The sequence below is a fragment of the Gobio gobio genome, assembly GCF_949357685.1.
Source record: "Gobio gobio genome assembly, chromosome: 7".
In the NCBI taxonomy this organism is placed as follows: Eukaryota; Metazoa; Chordata; class Actinopteri; order Cypriniformes; family Gobionidae; genus Gobio; species Gobio gobio.
In genome coordinates this window covers 29,805,731-29,814,163 of record NC_137103.1, presented here as the reverse complement: position 1 = coordinate 29,814,163, position 8,433 = coordinate 29,805,731, and positions in this window count along the sequence as shown.

The window sequence follows — 8,433 nt, the reverse complement described above, 5'->3', positions numbered from 1 at the left end:
TTTTGTGAAGAAAGTACATACTTTTGAGTGTGTAGCAGAATACAAGCTTTGGGACATACTATCACGTCATCTTTAACGGTTGCTCTCTGTCGCTTAGTTACGCACATCCTGTCACCGTAAACTGGCATGTCAATCATCTTGTCACAGTTGTCTCCACATTTAATTTACCTACCATATCTGAGAGAAATGCAGTAGCATCTGCCAGTCGTGCGTCTTTTATGCGGAGACCCTCCTAATATTAATGCATAATGATGATGCATTTAAAAGTTAATGGCCAAACAGTTAACATTAAATAAAACATTTTATCAGCTTAAATGTTGATTATTAGTCACTCAAACCCTTTTATCTAAACATCTCTATTTAACTGTCGGTCACGCACATACACCATATAGATTTTTTGAGCACTTTTTACTACTCCTCCAAAGCGCAATGGGTTGTGGGCAATATTAGCCATTAGAGTGTGCACGGATCCACACTTCGAAAATATACTGGAAATAGTAGATCATCCGGGGACTTCTGGCTACTCTTTTCAACATACTATGCTTTGGGACACACTTATTTTAATCTCACATACTATTTAGGATGGATAGTGTGGACATTGGGACGCTGGGCATGTTACACATTCACACATTAGGTGACGTACGTAATTTAGAGTCAACAGCGCAAGAAATGTTTTCCTTGATTGTGCTAATTTCCAATTCATTATGATCGGTAAGTGCGTTTCTCTAAATTATCTTATAGGTTTACTTAAAGGTGGGGTAAGTGTTATTTCAAAATTGCTTTTGTGTACCAAAACAAACTTGTAGCCAATCAGCAGTAAGGGGCGTGTCTACGAATTATGATGAGAAGAGAGAGGTACACGTCATTATTCAAAATACATGACACAAGATGGACATTAGCCGAGCGATGACAGAGAGATAGCAGATTAAAAAAATGTGGAAAATGTCTATGGAACAAAAGAAGGCTTACGATCAGGCAAGAAGTATCAGCTTTCCAACACTGGAGAGAACTCAAGGAGCGCTAAGGGCCTGCAATCGGATGCCGAGGTTGCTTTATTTCTTATTTATAGGTGAGTAACATTGGTTTTGTTTTGTTTCACAGAACTAATATATGCTAGCTTTTGCTTGAATATGCTCGTGTGTCATGTTCGCTTGTTTGTCCATTTGCAATTATATTGTCATATATAATCATATAACGTTAAACCACTGTCTGTTTCAAGCGTCAACTCGCAGCGTGTCCAAAAACTAAGACAATAAACTCCTAATATATGTTTGTTTCCTTTGGTTCCTCTTTTCGTGATCAATATAATCCTCTAATCTTGTCATATTTGTAATATGTTCGCTAGTTGGTCTGTCGTGCTTGTGCTATCGAGTTGTTAATTAACTCTCTGTGTTTTTGTGATCGCTATAACCCTCTAATCTTGTCATAATTGTAATATATTCGTTAGTTGGACTGTCGTGCTCATGCTATCGAGTTGTTCATGAGAACTGTGTTTGTGTTTTTGGGATGTAAGGGATTTATTTCATTTTCATTTTCATTGAACATTCGACCTAGATTACCATATTAACACACATTGCTTTCACTTATTGATGGCATCATACCCTCGGTCTAGCCTAGAAATCTAGACGCACTGTAGCGGCCAGGGTTTGAAGCCAGGGTAGTCTAGCAACTCTCCATTGGCTTGCAAGCTGGAAAAAACAAACTCTGGTCAGGCCAATCACATCGTGTATAGAGTCGGTGGGCGGGCTTAACATAATGACGGCAGAGTTGCGGCGGTTCCGCGTGCTACTTGGCCGCGACTGTGGAAGACTTGGAGTTAAGCTTTTCTTTGAGAAAATAACAAAGAACGGCACTGAAGTCATTCTTAAAAAAGGAAGATGTGTTCGGAGTTTTGCAGACCGGACACGTAGCACTATCCTATTGCGTGCAGAGGGAATTTGAAAGACAACCGTTTATCCCGCCCCTCGGATTGAGCCCTGCCAATGGTGTTCCCAGACCCAACTTCTTGATGTGGGTCTGGCTTGTCAGGCTACCCTCGGCCGGCTGGCACAGCAGATTCCGCCATAGTTGTTGCCTGCATTGTGTATGTATGTGTGGGGCGGAGCTATCAAAATAGGGTTGAGACCCTTTTGGGGAAGGGTCGTGTTTGTTTTGGTGATTTGAAATATCAACATCGGTTACCAGAAAGCACATACCCCACCTTTAAGTGTAAACAAGGCTGGCTTAAGCATTCAGCGTCCTATCAAGTTTTTGTTTGTGGCTTTTTGACATCTGTCAAAGATGACTGTCTTTAAAGCTACACTATGTAACTTTTCCGTTCACTAGAGGGCGCCTGTTCAAAACAAAGGCGTAGTTTGATGACGCCACGTTTGAGCGCAGAATCTCGGGACATGTGGTCTTCACCTCACAGCCGGTGGGAAACAGTCAGGATAGGACTCGGGCAGAAATCATGTTCATGGATGCGATTATTAACATTATTGTAGTGAAGCAGAGCAGGAGCGAGTGTTGTGGAGCTGAGCAAGGCCGCAGGAGCGATTGAAGAGCGGGACTGTTATTATGGCATAGTCGCTGGCGGGACTTTTATTATGACACGGTTGCCGGCGGCACTTCTCTTCTCCAGTGCTGAGTGTGAGGTAACGCAGCTCTGTTTATCGTATTAGATATATCTGAGTGTGTTGAAAAGGAAGTTATGACGTTCGCTCGGCGGCTGCTATGACACTTGTTCACACTGCAGTGAGAGTAAAGTGTTTCACTGAATAAAAACGGAGACCGATGGTGACGCAGATATGACGCAATCGACAGGCGACTCCCTCACACGCATAGCTCACACGTCCCGGCTCCTTGGTTAAAATAGCAATTTTCTCACGATTTACAAATAGTTGAAAACATTTGGGATATTCTAAGTACTCAACTGAACAAAATATATAACACTGGCCTAGTGGTTTCTGGATGTTTTACTGCAAAAATCCTACATAGTTCACCTTTAATATGTCATGTACATACGGCATCCTAATTATTATCAAACAGTGTTTTACAAAGACAATTCTTATTTTTTTATGGAATATTGCATTACTTATTATGAAATGTGCATATATTCATGTGCTCTCATAATATTTAATCAAAATAACTTCCCCTCCCTCTTACAACTACAGCTACATCTCTTTGTGTTTACTGGCATTAGGGGCGGGACAACCTGTCACTCACATGAGATCACAGCAATAGCAAACTACAAATCCAGACAAAATCCCTTCCTACATTTTTTCTTGTTTGAGAAGCCGTTTCATTCGGATATATGTCACAATAGAGAAGAAAACACGATTGCAACTTAGGTTTCCTGATGACTTTAAATGCAAAAATCACATTAAAGGCCCAGACTTCAAATGCACAGGAATTTTATATACGTTTTCTTAGAAGCTAACATACAAGTAAAACATTTTTTAAATAATTTAAACCATTAATATTTTCTTCTATTTAAATAAAATGTAGACATTCAGGTCAAAAGGAAGTGTTTGAACCTTTTTTTCTTGAGGGAAGAAAAGAGATGTTTGAGATACCAACACCCTCTCAAAGCAAGTGGTTCTGATGAAACGATAAGTCCAGATGGAAACAGCTGAGTCCGGGGCCAGACTCCTTTTTCCTGTGGTTCAGTACCTGCAGAGTACAGAGGCACCCCACTGAGGCACTTCCTCCTCTAATGAGAGAAGTCCGACCTGGCCTAGTCCCATGGATCCTGCTAGTGATCCTGCTGAAGCAGACGCTGAATTAAACATCCCTAAAACCATATGTCAAGTACGAAGAGTGTGGCTGAAATTTCAAATGGTCAAAATTCACTTGAGAACACAAACACATCACTTGAGAAATCTCCTTTGTGGGGTGCATTTCCCAAAAGCATCGTTAGTCAACTAAGTTACGTTGTTACCAACATGGTCCAGCAATTCTGCTGGGTACCCAAAACAATAGCTTCATGCCTATGCGTGGCCTGGTGGCCAGTCTTCACTGGTTTTACATTCCATCAGTAAGAGCCGAGTACGAAGATTGAATTAGCAGAGCAATAGCACAGCTGTACATCAAATTTTGCAATCCACACAACATAATACGAGTTCAAAAGAGGACAATTTGCTGGTGCGCTCTGCGCTGGCTCATCTGTGACCAGGTCTGTGAGTCTTTGTGATGTATCGAGAGCTGTGGTATCCAGGGTAATGTCAACATTCCACCACGTAGGACAATGTCGATGCAAGAGGAAACTCTCTGAAAGGGATGTCCATGTACTAACCCAGATTGTATCCAAAAAACAAAACCACAGCTGCCCAACTCACTGCAGAATTAAATGCGCATATCACATAAATGCGTCCTGTTTCACACCAAAACTGTTCGTCGGGAGCTCCACAGATCAACAATCATGGTCGGGGTCGGGCTGCTATAGCCAAACCTTTTGTCACTCTTGCCAATGCCAAAGGTTTGTTTCATTGGTGCCAACACTGCAAATCTTGGGCTGTGGTCAATGTGAAACATGTATTGTTCTCTGATGAGTGATGATCTTACCCACATCCGTGGGAGCTACGGTGTGGAGAAGGGCTTAACACCCAGACTGTTGCGAGCCCAGATTGAAACATGGGGGTGGATCATTGATGGTTTGGATGGTCTGTAATATCATGGCATTCGTAACACCGTGTCTACACCGGACGCGAGCTGAGAGCGATGCGACAAAAGACAATACAACCCATTATAATCAGTGATGTTGTGTACACTGGATGTGGCGCGACACAACAAATTCCCGACAGTAAACTGATGCCTCATTCTATTTATGACATACTGACATGAAGGACAAATGCTGTGCAACGGTCACTTTATCGTGTCAAGTGTAGGCAGCTTCTAGCTGTTTTGCGGCGCGGTGCGTTGAAGTGCGACGCAACACGCGTCCAGTGTAGACATGGTTTTAGTGTGCTTGATGGCCGCATCACTGCCAAGGACTGCCGAACCATTGTGGAGGACCATGTGCACCTAATGATTCAAACATTGTACCTTGAAGGGGGTGCCGTGTATCAGCATGATCATGCACCAATACACATAGCAAGAGTCATAACAGAATGGTTCGATGAACATGAAAATAAAGTTGAACATCTCCCATGGCCTGCACAGTCACCAGATTGAAATATTGTTAAACCACTTTTGGAGGAGCATGTCAGCTCTACCAGCATCACATAGTGACAGGGCCAATGTTCTGGAAGAGTAATTGATCAAGTTGAGTAGGTATACGCCAAAAACAACAACAATCGCAGCATGGAGGGGTTTGCAATACAGATGTTATCTTTTTTACAACATGACAGTAGCCCCTTTCAAAAAGCAATCCCAGTAAATTAGAGTAAAATTACCAGAATTATTATGTATAACTCTACCGGTAAATACACAAATAGGCCCTATGCTATTCACACAAGCAACGGCGTTCTGGCTTTTTACCAGTAAGAGATCATTCACACCACTGAATACCGGTGAATTCTGTGATGTTAAAACATCGGAAATGATTTTTAAACGCTGTGCCGTTGTCTTCATCCGCCCACATGAGGAGAAGCATTTAGTTTCAATATCTGTTTAGTTTGGTAAACAGTGTGGAGTAATCACATCATCTTCTTAAGAACTTTTTGATTGGCCCAAAGCAGACTTCTTACGTCAGTGCGTTCTGACTTGCTCATACCGGTAATCTTCATTCTGTGTTCACACTGCGCATCATACCGGTAATTTACTGTTAATGTTACAAAAATACCGGTAAGATACAATTTAAGATTTACCAAAATAAAAATAGTAATACAAAAATGTACCTGTATTTTTGAAAAGGTCTTGTTCACACATGATCTCTTACCGGTAATGTACCAGTAAAGACTGATTGTGTGAAAGGGGCTGTAGCCACCGTGCGCTGGACTAGTGTGTTATGACGATGCAATGGTTAACATAGGAGGCTGATATGAGCGGTTTTATTCCGCGCTGCCGTCTTCGTTGGTTTCAAAACATGTCTTCGTTATAGCCTATGTTATTCTGCTCGTCCAGCACTTTGCAACAACACAACCTTGTTTCTGCAGCGACTTTCAGCATGTTTCCTATAACAGCTTCTGACGGTTACGTTTTACGTGGTCTTCAGTCTGAGACTCATCAGACTGAAACGGATTTCCAGAAATGCGATTTGAATATGACTTCAAACCACATATAAATGTAGCTTGAAACGGATATGTAAAAAAATGTAATGTGATTTTTGTCTGTTTAGATTGCTAAATCTGATCAGATTTGGACTGACAGTCTGAACATAGCCATACAGGATGTTTTAATAGTATAATGACCTCTTAGAAGGAAAATTTAAAAGATGTAAGCTGGTCGGTCGTCAAAAAATTGTATATAGTCAACAAATCAGAATTGGGTATCAAGATCTGCAGTGTAAATGCGGTCTTAGTCATTTTTAGTCTAATTGTGATTGACTAGACTTTGCCTTTGCAAAATGATATAGCAAGGATAAAGTATTTACAGTCTAAAGTATTGACCTGTAGAAATTGTTTCGGGTGGATGTTCAGTGCAGCGACGATTGAGTAAATCCCCAAGCTGTAAATAATATAGGCCTGTAAAAACACCACACAGCTTTAGGCACGCTTTTCTCCTCTCTATAAACCAATGCACCTCCTCAGTCCTCGACTAGGACTCTGTGCCACATTCTGCAGTTTGATTCGTTCCGCTCATTATTTTCACAGGAAGTTTGTTTAACGGTCGATAGATGGACAGCGCGAACAGCCATCGTTCAGGCTGCTTGAAAATGCAGAGCTAATCCAGAACCCCCCCCTCCACCCCACACACACAGTTAAATATTCTGGGAAATATTCTGCCAACACACATGCGTACAATAAATCACCTTTATAATGCTTGTCACATAAAATGTTACTATGATGGCTGGCTTAAGATTGTGTTTGTAGTGTTGGGCCATGCCAGTGCCTTGCCATCTATGTAAGCCGCTTATCAATCTATGTGTCAAGGCATGTAGATATGTGTTGGGTGTGTGTCTGAATGCAGGTTTGATGAACAGCGGCTGCATTCTTCTCTGCCCCTCACCTGGGCCATCGCTTTCATGGAAATTTCAAGCCGGCCTTTCCAAAAAGCTACACGTTAATCTCCTTTCAGAGCAGTTACTAGGGTAAAAATGGCGTTCTAACATGGTCGCAAAATGCTATCGTCACGCAACTAATCCTGCTAAAAACTCTCTGGCAGACTACATTGCTGTGCCCTAATTTTGCACCACCTATGGCAATTTAGCATCCTTTTAGACCTCAAATCTGGAGTGTTTTTGTGCATAATGGCTTTGCAGGGCTCCTTTGTGATTGCAAGATAAAGCTCCTCTAAGTCCATGAAATGTAGGCAGTTGTAAGGGTGCATAATTGCTACATGAAAATACCCCTCTGGTTGTGTGTGTTCCTATGTGCCCTTTTGCTTGGAAAGCCATGTGCCTCTGTAACTCAGGATATTTTGAGTTTAACCCTTTAACACCTCATTCACCACAGCAGCGAGCAGGAGGATGACTGGAATTAGTGAGCAGCTTTTGTTTCACAGTCTCACAGGCTTTTAAAGGAAACAATAAACGTTACGGCTAGCTTAGCATCCTTATGTTACACTCTTGTTCTGTTGGTACGGAAAGCAGGTGCTGAAAGGGTGCAGGGGAGTCCGTTGTAAATGCAACAACAGAGACATTTTCCATTGTGGAATAAGTTTTAAATGTAATAATAGAGATGAAGCATGACATTATTGTCACTTAACCAAGTGCGTGTGGACGTTCAATGATGTACTTTTCTAGCAAGCCAGATTGTTTGTGGAGTAGTTTGAGAGAGGAAACAAATCTTAATATAGGAATGGCATGACGTTTAAGTTAACATGTCCCACAACAACTGTACCCTGGACCTTTTTTTCCATCTCTGTGGCCACCCTCCCTCCTCCCAAGCCTTCTTCAGACAGAGGGTTTGCTCAGTAATCCCAAACACCTGCTCCATACAAAGGAATGCCAAGTTAAATTTACTGCAGTAAGGAGAGCCCCAGTGAGAGATGGTCTTGTAATTGAATGGACTTCTCTCTTCCACTAAAACAAACACTCACTTTTATTCACTTATTACTGCCTGTGCATGCAAGAAAGGCTTATATTCGAGGTGCTGTTGTGAATTCTGTATATACAACCTTATTTAATTTAGATAAATAACAACAATGCCTTAACCAACATTAGCCAACAACAAGCAATGCATTTGTTAAAGAATGTAATAAACAATTAAAATGATAACAAAAACAGCAATTCATTGTTAGTTAATGTTAGCTCAAGTCAAATATATAATATATAATTGGTTTAAATAATGTATTAGTAAATGTTGAAATTAACATTCAATAATAAATATGCTTTACAAGTATTTCTCGTTGTTA